Source organism: Dipodomys spectabilis, unplaced genomic scaffold (assembly GCF_019054845.1).
Source record: "Dipodomys spectabilis isolate Male_0828 unplaced genomic scaffold, ASM1905484v1 ptg000169l, whole genome shotgun sequence".
Taxonomy (NCBI): domain Eukaryota; kingdom Metazoa; phylum Chordata; class Mammalia; order Rodentia; family Heteromyidae; genus Dipodomys; species Dipodomys spectabilis.
The window spans coordinates 1,587,920-1,604,017 of NW_024870846.1; positions in this window are offsets into that span (position 1 = coordinate 1,587,920).

Below are 16,098 nucleotides of genomic sequence, written 5' to 3' on the forward strand. Positions count from 1 at the left end.
TTGGCAGGTTCAATCTAGCTGGAGGAGGTAGGATCAATGGAGGGGATATAAAAGATAAACATGACCAAAGTCCTTTGTATAGTGTTCCAATATAAAACAATAAAATCTGTCAAAATTATTTTTAGAAGAGGGCAAAGAGACTAGGCTCCGGTGGCTCATGCCTATAATCCTAGCTAATCCTATAGTCCTGGCTACTCAGGAGGCTGAAATCTAAAGATCTCAGTTCAAAGCCAGCCAAGACAGGAAAATCTGTGAGACTCTTATCTGCAATTAACCACCAGAAAACCAGAAGTGGAGTTGTGGCTCAAGTGGTAGAGTGTTAGCCATGAGCTGAAGAGCTCAGGGACAGTGACCAGGCCCAGAGTTCAAGCCCCATGACCAATATTCCCCTCCTCCCCAAAACAAAAGAGGGCCAGGGGGATGAGGAAGGTGGACTGCGTGAATTTGACAGGCTATATTGTAATCATGTGTGGGGGAAAAAAAACTATGGCACCCCCTGTACATCTAATAAACATACTTTAACTATATATAGTATATGTGTATATTATGTATATGCACACATACTTATACTGTAACGTTTAGCTCAGGACCTTATAGGTATTCTTTTATTAAGCCCTGCTCCAAGCCCTTTCTGGGGGAGAAGGATCTATCATTTATGTGCAGGCTGACCTTGATTCAGGTCCTACCCCATGTAGCTGGCATTACAGAGATGCACTACTTGGTCTGGCTTTTATCGATAGAGAGGAGAGCATGAAAACTTCTTTCCAGGGCTTTCTTCGAACCACAGTTCTCCAAATCTTCACTGAGGAGTAGGATTATAGGAATGAATAGCCTTACCCAGCCTCCTGTAATATTTGACATTAGGTGGAATGGCCATTGAGATAATATAATTTCTGCCTCTGTTTTATTTTTGTAAAAACAACATCCCTGTCCTTAATTTCTCAGGACAGTCTTAGAAGTGCAATTTTTAAACTATTTTTAAGCCTCGGGTTATTTACTCTTCTATGTATGTAGTCAGCTTTGGTGAATCTGTGTCAATTCAAAAGCATACCAGAGCTTGGATTGAAGTCAGTCTCCATTTCATGTTTTCATTTGAATTTGAGTCTGTCAGGAGTGATAAAGAGTGATGAATGTGACACTGTCATGTTGGAAGATCATTAAATGTCACTCAGTGTCCTGGCAGTAAAGTGGCTGGCAGGAAGTCAATGATGCAACCTCGGTGTGGAGAACAGGGAAGGATCTGGGCAGCATGGAGTCATGCAAGCTGTGAATAATCAATCAATCATTCCATTCAAAGGAAGACTGCAATGAGATTTGAGGGCGATGCTGGGTGAGTAGCCACAGATTTGGGCATGCAGCTTGTAAGTGTTTTGATTTACACTTAGAGCTATCTAGTCATCGGCAGCTGGAATAGTAAACTAGAAAAGCTACATCTTTGATCCGTTCTTTGACTATCTCCGTGACTGGAGGTGTTCTTTATGGGCTTTAAGTTTTAAATATTCTTAAAAAAATTTTGTAGCTTCTCGGCAAAAATAGCCTTAAGTTACCGGTGTAGAGACAATCTATTCGAGGCACAATTTACACACACTGGTGCAAAAAGCCCTCAGTCTCGGAGCAATGGCATTTCCCATCTTCAGAAGCTCTCCTACGGTTTGTGTGTAATTTATTTATCTTTCCACTCTCCTTGCTGCTGTTCCATCTCTATGAATTGATTCTCTAAAGTTCCTACATATAAATTTGTACTTAAAACAGTGTAGAATTGCTTACATAGTATTAATATTTATCTCCCAAAAGCTTTTAGAGCCATCATACCAAATATGCAGCTCTTGTTATGTTTACCCAGTACTTCAGTCCATTTGTGTCTTAAATGTAAGCTCAGAAATGAAAACATTGCTATTGAGTACTACTAGGAATCTTTTAGATTGATAAATCTGTTTAATCTAGTTTGCTTCCATTTGATGAAAATGGAGAGTGTAAAATGTACCAAGTGAGGAGTGAGCAGCAGTGGATGGTGGTGGACGGCTGCATTAGCGAGCAGCAAGCTATCTCCACACTCATGGGCTTCACTCAGGCTGTTTGAGAATGAGTTATGAATTTGTCGATAAAAGTGCAAGGAGAACAATATTATCTATTTCCAGTCATAACCGCATTTTAAAAGGCCTTTTACTAGACTGCACAAGTAGCAGATATTCTAAATCAAATCCTAATAGCTATTTGCAGAAATAGAATTAGAAACCATTTTTGCCCTAAAATTGATGTCAATGCGATTCAGAGAATTTAACAGGGTTCATTCAGCAATGTCCAGTGTAACATTATCGTGCAGTCTCTTGGGAAGAACCATCGCTTAAGATGAAAACAACTAGCCCGATATCTTAGCTGAAGATCAGCAGCAATTAAAATTATCTGATCAAATTCCCTTATTCTAATTTTGTAAGCAATAGGCAGCATTTGGACTGAAGCTCAGATTCGCAGCTAATTTTCCTGTAGGAAGGACGCAGAAAGTCTGGGAAGCAAGGTGATATGCAGGTTTCTTAGCAGCTCTCTTTCTTTCTGCAAATCAAAAATGCTATCTTGATGAACTATAAATGGATGTTCTAACTGACTAGGCCTAGTTTATATGACATTTGTCATTCAGTTCTCCATATTGTCGCTAGTCATCAACTTGCAATCAGCATTCACTTCCAGCAGCCCTTTCTTCTACTGTCTTGCAAATCATCTGAAGTATCTAAATGCATATGATCAATTATATGGAAACTAAATCAGTACTCCCAAGACTTGTCCAAAGCTAGCAAGGGTATTTTTCGTTGTTTATTTTATTTTAGTTTGTTTATTTATCTAGTCAGTCATGGGGCTTGAACTCTGGGCTTGGGCACTGTCCCAGCACTTTTCAGCTCAAGGTGAGTACTATACTGCTTGAGCCACAGTGCCACTTCCAGTTTTCTAGTGGTTTATTGGAGATAAGAGTCTCACAGACTTTACTGCCACGGCTGGCTTTGAATGGTGGTCCTCAGAGCTCAGCCTCCTGAGGAGCTAGGATTACAGGCATGAACCACCAGCACCCAGCTTAGCAAGGGTATTTTAGAAGCACCTGTGTATCTCTTTGTATTGTACACACATTCTCTGGTTAGTTGCACTTTTACTTTGATCTTCATGCAACTGATGAATTACATCAGTTTTCCTAGTTTTGCAATTATAAAACTGAGTCTGATATGTGGTTTGACTTGTTTTGAGACTTATATGTTTTGGAGGTATGTTATGAGATTTATTCATAAAAGGTGATATGTTTAGCTCAGTTTATTTACTTCTCCTGTTCCCTAAATGTACTCCTGAATAACCACTACCCTCTTTATATAGACATTTCCCTGTATTCAATTTTCCTGATGGAAGAGGCAAAGTCAAAAGCGGCACAAGATTTACAGTTTTTCTTGAGATCTAATACCTGCTTTGGGCTTCCTTTTGTTCAAAGAAGCTTGGAGTATTCTTTGGCATATAGTGCATTAAAGAAATGATGTTGTTTTAAATATCAACATTAACTGATATGAAGCTATGAAACTTTTTTCTCATTCTCTGGATCACTTTTCTTACTTGAAATATGCCATTGAGCAAGTCTCACGATCATAAACATATTTTGTTGGAAAATAAACCAGTATTTATTCTGGTTCATTGCCTCAAATGATACCAGTCTTCTAATAACTCCTATCAGAGAACTAAAACATCTCAAGAATAAATATATCTCAGTTTCTCCAGAGTAGCCATTCCACCAGTTGAATGTCATCAGATGACCCATATTAACACCTACCAGAAAAAGCAAATCAATTATCCAAGGCCTGCTAAAATGTCTATTCTTCACAATCTCATTGTCAGAAAAATGATTCTTCTTTAGTCCACTAAATTTTGGCATCATTTGTCGCTTCAAAAAATAAATAACTAAACAGAATAAGAATTTTGCATCTGGAAGAGTTGATTCTATAATAAAACCCTAAAATGTGCAATATTTGTTATGGGACTGGGTGCTTGTCAGGACCTAAATTGACTTTGTTAGTGAAAATGAGAGGAAAAAAATATAGGAGGTAACAAATGGGTAGGATTATTATTTGGTAGATTCTACAGGAATGTGAAAGATGAAAACATTCCAAATGTATTCAGTGTCCAATTTCAGGAGATTGCTGAGTGAGTATTGGAGTTGATACTTACCATCTACTGAAAGAATAAGAGTGATGGATGAATAACAGGGCTCACTTTAGATTTTTAATAGAATTTTGATGACATGTTAAGAGGTCAAGACCATTTTTCTACCCAGAAAATGATTCTGAGAGAGTCAGAAGCATGCATTGAAAAAATAAATCCAGGTCACTGTGAAGATATTTTCTCAGTGGAATGATGAAGCCAAACTTGAGACTATGAAATGCTTTTTGAGCTCTGCCATTTGCTTCACCTGATACTTTACAGACTGTCAGATAGACAAAGGCCTTGAAAGGATCTTATTTGCCCCAAACACTCTGTCTGTTCATAGCAATGGTTTCGAAACACCTCCAGGGCATTTTCCCAATACAATTTGATAAAAAATATCCCGGTAAAGAAGAATTTGTCTCAAAGAGATTTATGGCTATATCCTTCATTTCATGAAATGAACTATAATTTGATATACAGAACACTCAGGAATTTAATGTAGATTATAGTACTTTGAGCTAAAATAATGGAAACAACCTTACATTCCCAATGTTTGCCATTCAAAAATAACTTAGGAAAATTCTTCAGTTAAAAAGAACCTACTTATGGGCTGGGAAGGTGGCTCAGTGTTAGAGCACTTGCCTTGCACACATGAGGCCCTGGGTTCGATTCCTCAGCACCACATAAGCAAAAAAGAAAAAAGCTAGAAGTGGTGCTGTGGCTCAAGTGGTAGAGCGCTAGCCTTGAGCTGAAGAGCTGAGGGACAGCGCTCAGGCCCAGAGTTCAGGCCCCACGACTGGACCCCCCCAAAAAATATATATATAAAAGAATCTACTTACTAAATTTCCAGAACAGGAACTCAAATGCTTAGAGAAAGTAATCAACAGCCATGTAAATTTAACACTGATTAGTGAGTTTGAGCTCTACTAAGCAGGGGTGGTAACATAAGCTCAGTTGGTTTTCAGGGAACATATATACACTGAAATTATGCAATAGTGATTTTTTTCCCTGTAAAACGTCATTGCAACAGCAGAGTTAATTAGATTGCTACAGCCATTATAGAAGAATTTAAAATGTGCTTTTTAAATTCACATGATCTGTGAAAGAGAAACGTGATTAAAGCAATTAGAGGAGAATAATCCATTTGTCTGAAGAAAAAGAAACATAAATGCTATAGAAATAGGTATCACAAGCCGGGCGCTGGTGGCTCACGCCTGTAATCCTAGCTACTCAGGAGGCTGAGATCTGAGGATCGCGGTTCAAAGCCAGCCCAGGTAGGAAAGACCATGAGACTCCTATCTCCAATAAACCACCATAAAACCGGAAGTGGCGCTGTAGCTCAAGTGGTAGAGCACTTGCCTTGAGCTGAAGAGCTGAGGGACAGCGCCCAGGCCCAGAGTTCAAGCCCCATGACCGACAAAAAAAAAGAAATAGGTATCACAGTGGATGTATGATTTATATACCCTGTTTGTGAATTTAACAAGTATTTATTGTGTTTAATTGTGTTCCTGGCAAGACACACATGAGGACCAAACATGGATGCCATCTCTGACATGATGATTCTTACAGTTCATTAAACATATTACCACTAAGTAAAGAATATATAGGATTAACTTAATGCAGGGGAAAGTCCTACATTTACCGAAGAAGTTTTCACCAAGCTGGGGACACAAGCCTATCAGGAGAAAATATTATTTAATGCATATCTTAGATACTAAAACTGTAATACATAGGGTAATAAGGAGTGTAAAAACCTAGATCCTATTTAATGCAAAATGAAATCCAGGTAGGTAAGAAATGGCACATGGTATCTAAAATTCAACTGGACATGATAACTTATACAGGACTTTACATAGTCACACATAAACAGTGAGACTGAAGGTGTAACTCCTCTAAACATTGAAAATGCTATTTATGGAAACAAATCCCAGGAAATGGAAAGGAGGCTTTCTGTTGTGGTTGTTGATGGTGGTGATGATAGTGGTGTTTGGTTTTGGTTTGTAGTGTGTGTGTGTGTGTGTGTGTGTGTGTGTGTGTGTGTGTGTGTGTAAAACAAAAGAAGAGTGCAGTGAGAGGAAAAGGATAAACAAATACACTCATGGTATTTAGTATGCACTGTAAAATGAATTATACACTGCGTGGGCAGGGATGGAAGGGGAAAAGTGGGGGAGGGAAGAGCAAAGGAGGAGGTGACAATGTTCAAAAATGTACTCATTACCTGAGTTATGAAATAGTAGATCCTCTGTATACCTTAATATTAATCAAATTATATTAATAAAGACACAAAGTAATATTCAGACTTCCATAAAAATCTTCTTAAATGTAATGTATTATTACTGTTATTATTTGTTGTTGTTTAATTATTCCACATATTTTTAAAAACATACTTCTTTGATATCACAGTTTTTGCATTAAATCATCTTCTGTTTCTTGACATGATTTTCATAAAGTCTCATTTCTATTTTGGGAGGAGACTTGAAGGAAGTTATGGTTTTATCTACGAGATAAGATTGTATTGTTATCAGCCTATACTAATTGCCTGTGTCCTTCTGTCTTTTCTCTAAGATAGGTAATTAATTATCTGAATAGGTAATATAAAGTTCACTAAGATAGTAAATGTTTTCCATCATTGGAACAGAATGTTGGTTAGTAGTCAGAAATAATGTGATGAAAAACTCACGAGGAACTACTTGGCTAATGTTAGTCTTCTTTAGTCAAATGAAAAATGACATAGAACCATTGTGTGAACTCAACGTTAATATTATGTATTTACCACTGTCAATATATATGCCAAGAATTTTCACTTTCTTATTTCCTTTTTGTCTTTGGCATGATAGCATCTCTTCATTTTTTTCCTATTAAACTGAGTGTTAATTCTAGGCTGCAATGTGTCTGAGAAATGTAATTTTCAACATGCTTTATTAATTTTTTATTACAAAGATAACCATATCTGCAAGTGTCATAGATGGAAAATACCTAGTCCATGGTATTCTTATTTCATATTCTCTGGCATACTGTATGATTATATATTCCTTATTTATTTTCTGAAGATGATAAATACCTGTATCTATTACTGATTTTTAAAACTACATAATTATAGGAAGACTTGATTTGATCACTTATATTTTATTCTTATCTCATCCTTTGAAAGATAAATTGGAGAGAGGCAGATAGAATTTGAAAAATAAAATTGTGCACTTTAGTTGTAATATTACCAGAGTTGAGGTCCTGGCTGGACTCTCTTTACTTCACTATATTCTATTTTGCTATATTCTAATGATTCCAGGTGGCAACTTTGTATTTTTCACTTCTGCTATACTTTAATTTTTCCTCAAGATGGCCACTAAAAGTTTCTAAGAGATTATCTTTTGCATGTATCAGAATTTTGTACGCTGAGAGTTTTCTTAACTTCTTTTAAATGTTTTGATTAAAATGAAATCGTGTCACAAGTATGTGTCTACTAAATGGTAGACAGATTCTTGTTACCAGTACTCCATCAGTAGACTTGATTGCATGTATTGAAAAGTCATATGTTTGTTTCCCTTCTTCCTTGCTCTTCTGTGTTTCCTTTATAATCCATCAACAATTGCTTATGAATTAAATCCCTTTGTTCCAGGACTTACGATCATCTCTGAGAATGCTGACATGAATATGAACTAGTTCTAGACCTAATTCTAGCTTATAGTCCAGTGGGGAAATACTTGAAATTTTCTCAGATAAACCATTGCTTTTGGCTATCTTTCCAATCAAGTAAGAAAAGAATAAGCTTTTATATCTTTGTAACTAGCATATACCCTTGTACTAACCAAACATGATATAGTTATCTAAAGCTGTAGATGAGGCTGTCACATTTACACCAAAAGGTAGACTTTTAGAATGTGTGCATTTTTAAAACCTTGTAGTAAATTCTTAAAAAGCTAGCTCCCATTAACAACTTAAAGCTTCAGTCAAAATTTTTTGTTGACCTAGAGTAATCTATTGGTGTTTAAAATTATAATTGGAGTGAGCATGACCCATGTCAGAACTGAAGTATTTTAAAAGCATACTCATATATAAAAAGGCACACTTGTAGTTTACACAGAGGAGAGAAATTACATGTAAATGAATTTACTTACGATGTTTTAGGAATAAGCTGTCACATACATTATAAATTTCTGGGCATTAACAATTTGTTTGTGATCTGCACCTGAAGTGAAAAATAGACAATGTTTATATCTGTGTTTATTTAGGATTGAAATTTAATTAGATGCTCAATTAAACTCAATTTTAATAATTTAACTGTGAATATTTAATAATAATTAAATTTCAACATTAAATAATTTAAAATATACTTGCAATATTCAGTCTTGTAATTTCTATTATTAATAATTCATTGAATAAAAGATTCTTAATAATAAGCTCACAAAATTTAAATACCACTCATAAGTAACCAGAAAATAAATGTAATTGCAAAGCATGGAATTTGTGTCTGTCAGTGGTACTTCTAATTAACATCAGCATTTTTAGAAATAAAAAATACGGTCATATATTCTTTCTACCGCCTTGATTTTCTGAGTTCATGGAAGCTTAATAGATTTATTATTCAGAAAAGCATTTCTCTTTGCAAATTCTTATACACTTACATGTACACTTTAGATAAGGAATCCTATCTGTAAATATCAATTAATTATATTTTACTTCTCTTTCTGTCAGGCTCAGTGGCTTATGTTTATAATCCTAGGTACTCTAGAGGCTGAGAATTACAATTTAAATTTAGCTGAGATAAACAAAACAATAGACTATTATCTCCAATTAGCCAGAAAAAGTCAATACTCAAGTTATGATTCAAACGGTAGAACCCCAGCCAGGAGAGAAAAAGTTGTGGAAGAACTTGAATTTGAACCCCAGTATGAGCACAAAGGACAAATGAATGTAACTTTAATAATAGTAAATACTTTACTTGCCTGTAAAACTCTATGATAATTTCAAGTTATTAGATATGTTTATTTATTATAACCATTATTTTATACATTTAGATAAAACTTTTTTCAGTAGATTCTAAGGCAAGAGTATATATCTTCAACAGAATTTATGAAAATGACTAAGTAATTTCTTTATATTGCATTTTGCTTGTGTTGATTCAGTAAACATTACTACCATAAATCATAAAATAGTAAATATTGAGCTGTAAATGAAAAGATAATATGAAAAGAAAGATCTTACCTAACACTAACTATGAAGCCAGAAGCAGAGCCCATGCCTTTCGGGCTTTAGTCCAATCTCAGCTTTCAAGAACAATGCTCCCGGAGTTCCGGGAAGATGGCGGAGGAGAAGCTGGAATCTGAACAAGCTCTTGCATAGAAAACAGTTTCAGAGTTCCAGTGAACAGTCCCAAGCCAGAGAATCACACCAAGTGTGCCATCACAGGACAGAGAGTTAGTCAAGAGAGGGGAAGCCAAGCAGACACATCTGAGCAGCTGCCGCTGCGGCGGCAGGGTCGCAGTGGCGACCACCGCCGCGGAGGCATACCTGAGACACAGTCCGGGACGAAGGAGCCAGACGCAGCGGACGAGCGGATTCTACTCAACACCAGCAAGAACCGACAAGGAACAGACAACTTCATCCTGCACTTTGCAGACCAGAGACGACCTGGGATCCAAGACTCCGCGTGAGTAGAAGCCCCGCTTCCTCACTCCTTCTCTGGGAGCAGAGGAGGGAAGGCCACCCCTCCCCCCCCAGCACCGGTGATCTCCATCTTGGATACCGACAAAGCTCGGAGGAGCGGCTAGCTCCAGCTCAGGCCTTGGAATAAAACGAGTCATTTAGCAGGTCACAAGAACTTAACGGCGAAGTGACCTCACAGACTCAGTTCCATCCAGGGAAAAGTCACCCAGCTCAGGCGCCAGCCATTGGAGTGGCTCTCCTCACTGGGTAACCAGAGCCAGAGGCTGCCCCTCCCTCTAGCAGCCTCAACAATCAATTGAAAAACAGAAACCCTGAGAATGGCTCCAGGCTGGGTGCTGTGAGTTTTTTTTCACAAAATAGCCCCAGGGAAAAGCTACTGTTCGTTGAAAGGCCTCAACTCTACCCAGAACCTAGCCTCATCACTGCATCCCCCTCTTTTGTGATTCTCAAAGCAGATCACCCTCCCAGTAAACTAACCTGGGAGGGGGATCTCAAAATCTTGGGTAAAGCAGAGCATTTTTCTGCCTGTTCCAACAAACTGACTTAAGAAACCAATCAAGCCACAGGACCTCAAGCTGACCAGAGACTCCAACCAGACTCTGGTTACAGACAAAAGGGAGATACAGGACTCTTCCCACCCCTCCAAAAAAAAAAAAAAATCAAAGAACTTTTTTTTTCTTCTTCTTCTTTTCTTCTTTTTTTCTTTTTCTTGTTTTGTTTTTTTTCGTTTTTTGTTACCTTATATATATATATATATATATAAATTTTTTTTTGCTTTTCTAAAACTTTTATTAATCTTTAATTTTTGCCTCTTCTGAAAAAATAATTGTTTTCCATTAACTTTTTTTTTTTTCTCCTCTTATAATTTTTATTTTAGGAATACGTGAATGTGTCTTTTCTTTTCTTTTCTTGTCTTCTTTCTCTTTTTCTTTCATTCTTAATTATCTTTTTGTTTTTTTTTCTAGCTCTACTGAACTTCTGATCTTTTCTTCTCACTTTCCTATCCTTTCCCTCTTTTCCTCTTTGTTCATCTTTATGTGACTTAACTCTTGTCCTGCACATCCTCAGATAAACCCGTAGTTAACCAGTAGACCCTATCCCCCATTGTGTACACACTTAATCCACAAACTTATTACTCAATTCAAAACCTCTGAGACTTAAATTCATTAATAGCAGTACTACCTCTTTATACCTATATAATATTTTAAGCATTTTTTTAAAGTTTTTCTCATCTCCTCTATGTCCCTCCCTTTCTCTCAACATATTCATATTCCTCTATAAATAGATGGTCTTTTAATCTCTAAAATAACATTAATTTTTACGTTTCTATTTTTTTTTCTGGTCTCTTTTCATTCCCCTTTCCCTTTCTTCTTTTTCTCTCTCTCTCTACTTACATCCTACCCAACCTATTTCCTGCATTGTGATTAGGACATAGTTAACCCTCCCTGTGCCTCCCCACACCAATCTATTCCTATTTTTTACCCACATCTCTCCCTAACCCTAATAATTTCTGGTTTTCCAAATTCTTCTCTGCGGTTCGAAGTCCTTTAACATATAGTTGTTTGATGTCGAATAGATGTATCTGTTGAACTAGATTGTATCTGTAGACTATTGACTGTACAAATGCAAACTTTGGTTGATGGTTGCCTTAAGATAGTGTTCTAGCACAAAACTGGTGCTATCTTCATCTCAAATGGGCAGAGTAAGCCGGAAAAACACAAGAAAAATGGCAAATTCGGGTATCTCAATTCCCAATCCTGATAATCAGGGGTTAGAACAGATAATGAATAATCCAGAGGAGAGTTCCCAAACAGTTCTACAAACACTGCTGGCAAACATGATAAATGAAAAGTTTGACAACGTACAAAGGACTCTGTATGAGCGTGATAGGGAGAGAGAGGAGGCATCCCAGAAGTTTATACAGGAATATCATAAGCGTGAGGAAGCTATTCAAAAACTGATACAGGATTTGCGTGAACAACTTGAGAATACTCAAAGAGAAAGGGAGGAATGGCATGAGCAGGCTGAGAACACTCAAAGAGATCTGCAGGAATCCCACGAACGGGAGGAAGCTAATCAAAGAGTAATACAGGAATTGAGAGACCAGGTAGAGAACACACAAAGATCACTAAAGGCATTCATGGAATCCATTAACAAAGAGCTGAAGGAAGTCAGGGAGACCACAAAGGGCATGCTGAATGGAACCCAACAGAAGGAATGGGAGCCCAAAGAAACCATAACCAATCAACTAAGTGATTTGAGGACAAACACTGAACACCAAATTAAGGAAGTAAAGAAATTCATACAAGACCTAAAACAGAGCTTCAACAAAGAACTTGAAGCCATGAAAGCTGACCAACTAGAAGGAAAAGAGATAAAAAACAAAGTAGAGAGTCTTGACAGCAGGTTAGACCATGCAGAAGATCGAATCTCAGGGATTGAAGACAGCCTAGATATTATAGAGAAAGAACATACAACCATCCAAGACAAGTCCAAGAAATATGATAGATCTATCCAACACCTGGAAGACACCATCAGAAGGCATAATCTAAGGATAATGGGTGTAGAGGAGCACCTAGAAACAGAAGTTAATGGTCTAGGAAATCTGTTTAACAGGATCCTAGCAGAGAACTTCCCAAACATGCAAAAAGATAGGCCGGTCCAGATACAAGAAGCCTTTAGAACCCCAAATAGACCAGACCAGAATAGGACATCCCACCGTCACATTATAATCCACACAGGATCAACTCAGAACAAGGAAAAGATCCTTAAAGCTGTCAGAGAGAAAAGGGTAATCACTTATAAAGGGAAACCAATTAGAATCACCTCAGATTTCTCAGCAGAGACAATCAAAGCAAGAAGAGCCTGGAACGATGTATGCCATGCCCTAAAAACAAACAACTATCAACCAAGAATACTGTACCCAGCTAAACTCTCCTTCATAACTGAAGGCCAAATAAAAACCTTCCATAGCAAAGAAAAATTGAAACAATACATCTCCACCAAACCAGCCCTACAAAAGATTCTTAAAGATGTCCTACACATAGAAAACCAACAAGACCGCAATAAAGGCCAAGAAACTGCACCCAAACTGAGAATCCAAGAACCATAGGAAGAACCCAGTTTTCGCATCCCCCAAGAAGGTAGATAACATGGCAGGAACTCCCAAATACCTCTCAGTCCTATCTCTTAATGTTAACGGACTGAACTCTCCAATTAAGCGACATAGACTGTCTTGTTGGATTAAAAAACAAGACCCTTCTATCTGCTGCCTGCAGGAGTCACATCTTGCCAGTAAAAACAAACACATTTTCAATGTTAAAGGCTGGAACAAAATCTACCAAGCAAACGGACCGCATAAACAGGCGGGAGTTGCAATCCTAATATCAGATAAAATAGACTTCAAATTGAAATTCGTGAAAAGAGATAAAGAAGGTCGCTACATACTAATTAAAGGATCTCTCCTTCAGGAGGATATTACAATTCTAAATATCTATTCGCCAAACAATGGAGCACCCAAATTTATCAAAGAAACACTACTTTCCCTCAAATCCCATATAGATCCAAAGACATTAATCGTTGGGGATTTTAACACACCACTCTCCCCACTAGATCAACTCGGCAAAAACTCAACAGAGAAACCGCAGACCTAAACAGCTGCATAGATCAACTAGACTTAACAGACATTTACCGAACATTTCACCCAGCAGCATCAGAATACACGTTTTTCTCAGCAGCACATGGAACGTTTTCTAAAATAGACCACATATTAGGCCACAAAGCAAACTTGTCTAAATTCAGAAACATTGAAGTTATACCTTGCATTCTCTCTGACCACAAGGGAATAAAGTTAGAACTCAACACCAAAAGCCACCAAAGAAAGTCCGGTATCACATGGAGGCTGAACAACACACTGCTGAATCATGAGTGGGTCATGGAAGAGATTAGAAAGGAAATTCAAATGTTCATGCTATTCAACAAAAATGAACACACAAAATACCAGCTCCTCTGGGACACAACAAAGGCAGTTCTCAGAGGCAAGTTTATAGCTCTGAGCTCCTACATCAACAAATTGGAGAGATCTGAAACTAACAATTTAATGACACATCTAAACCTCCTTGAAAAAGAGCAGCAAGATAAACCCCAATCCAGTAAACGGAAAGAAATAATCAAAATTAAATCAGAATTAAATGAATTAGAATCCAAAAAAACTATAGAAAGAATCAACAAAACAAAGAGTTTGTTCTTCGAAAAACTTAACAAAATTGACAGACCCTTAGCAAATCTTATCAGAAAAAGAAGAGAACACACCCAAATTAATAAACTCAGAGATGAGAATGGAAACATCACCACGGAAACAACCAAGATTCAGAACATTATAAGGGAATACTTCTCAAAACTTTATGCTAATAAGTTTGAGAACTTGACAGAAATGGACCTCTTCCTAGCAAATATTGACATGCCAAAACTAAACCAAGATGAGGTAAACTATCTTAACAGGCCCATATCAAGCATTGAAATAGAAACAGCAATAAGAGACCTCCCAGCTAAGAAAAGTCCAGGACCAGATGGTTTTACAGCGGAATTTTACAAGGCCTTCAAAGCAGAGCTCACACCAATTCTCCTCCAACTCTTCAATGAAATTGAAAGAGAAAGCTCACTACCGAACACATTCTATGAAGCCATCATAACCCTCATCCCAAAACCAGGCAGGGACTCATCAAAGAAAGAGAACTATAGACCCATTTCTTTGATGAACATTGATGCAAAACTCCTCAACAAAATTTTGGCCAACCGACTTCAACAATTCATCCAAAAAATCATACACCACGATCAAACAGGATTCATTTCAGGGATGCAAAGCTGGTTCAATATATGCAAATCAATTAATATTATTCATCACATCAACAGGAGCAAGAATAAGAACCACATGGTTATCTCAATAGACGCAGAAAAAGCATTCGACAAGATCCAACACCCCTTCCTGATGAAGGTTTTGGAAAAATTAGGAATCCATGGAACATTCCTCAATACAATAAAGGCTGTATATGACAAACCTACAGCCAGCATTATACTCAATGGTGAAAAACTAAAGCCATTTCCTCTTAACTCAGGAACAAGACAAGTATGCCCACTCTCTCCACTTCTCTTCAATCTAGTATTAGAATGCCTAGCTACAGCAATAAGACAAGATGCAGACATAAAGGGGATCCAAATAGGGAAAGAAGAAATAAAACTCTCCCTCTTTGCAGATGACATGATCTTGTATTTAAAGAATCCCATAGACTCCACTCCCAAATTACTCAAGCTGATTCAAAACTTTGGCAAAGTAGCAGGTTATAAAATTAACCCCCCAAAATCAATGGCTTTTCTGTATGCCAACAATGAGAAAAGTGTGGCTGAAATTAGGAAAGCAACTCCATTTGTAATAGCCCCACAAAAAATAAAATACCTAGGAATTAACTTAACTAAAGAAGTGAAGGACCTCTATGATGAAAACTTTAAAATCTTGAAAAAGGAAATCAACACAGAACTTAAAAAATGGCAAAACCTCCCATGCTCCTGGATTGGAAAGATTAACATCGTGAAAATGGCAATACTTCCCAAGGCTACCTACAAATTCAATGCAATACCTATCAAAATTCCACCCTCATTCTTCAAGGAAATAGAAGAGGCAATCCAAAAATTCATATGGAACAATAAAAGACCCCGAATAGCAAAAACGCTCCTCAACGGAAAGAACACTGCTGGAGGAATATCAATACCAAATTTCAAACTCTACTATAAAGCCATAGTAATCAAAACAGCTTGGTATTGGCATAAGAACAGACCTCAGGACCAATGGAATAGAATTGAAAACCCAGAAATGAAACTACAGACCTATAGCCATCTAATCTTCGATAAGGGAGCTAAAACAATAGAATGGAAGACAGACAGCCTCTTCAGTAAATGGTGCTGGCAAAACTGGTTAACTACATGTAGAAAACTAAAGCTAGATCCTTATATATCACCCTGCACCAGAATCAACTCCAAATGGATCAAAGACCTTGAACTCAAAGCAGACACTCTGAAAACATTACAGGATGGAATAGGAGAAACCCTGGGTCTCCTTGGCTCAGGCCGAAATTTTCTGAATAGAGACCCGGAAACACAACAAATCAAAGAAAGGCTGGACAAATGGGATTGTATAAGGTTGCAGAGCTTCTGCAGGGCAAATGACATAGCTACCAAGATCAATAGAAAGCCCACAGACTGGGAGAAGAT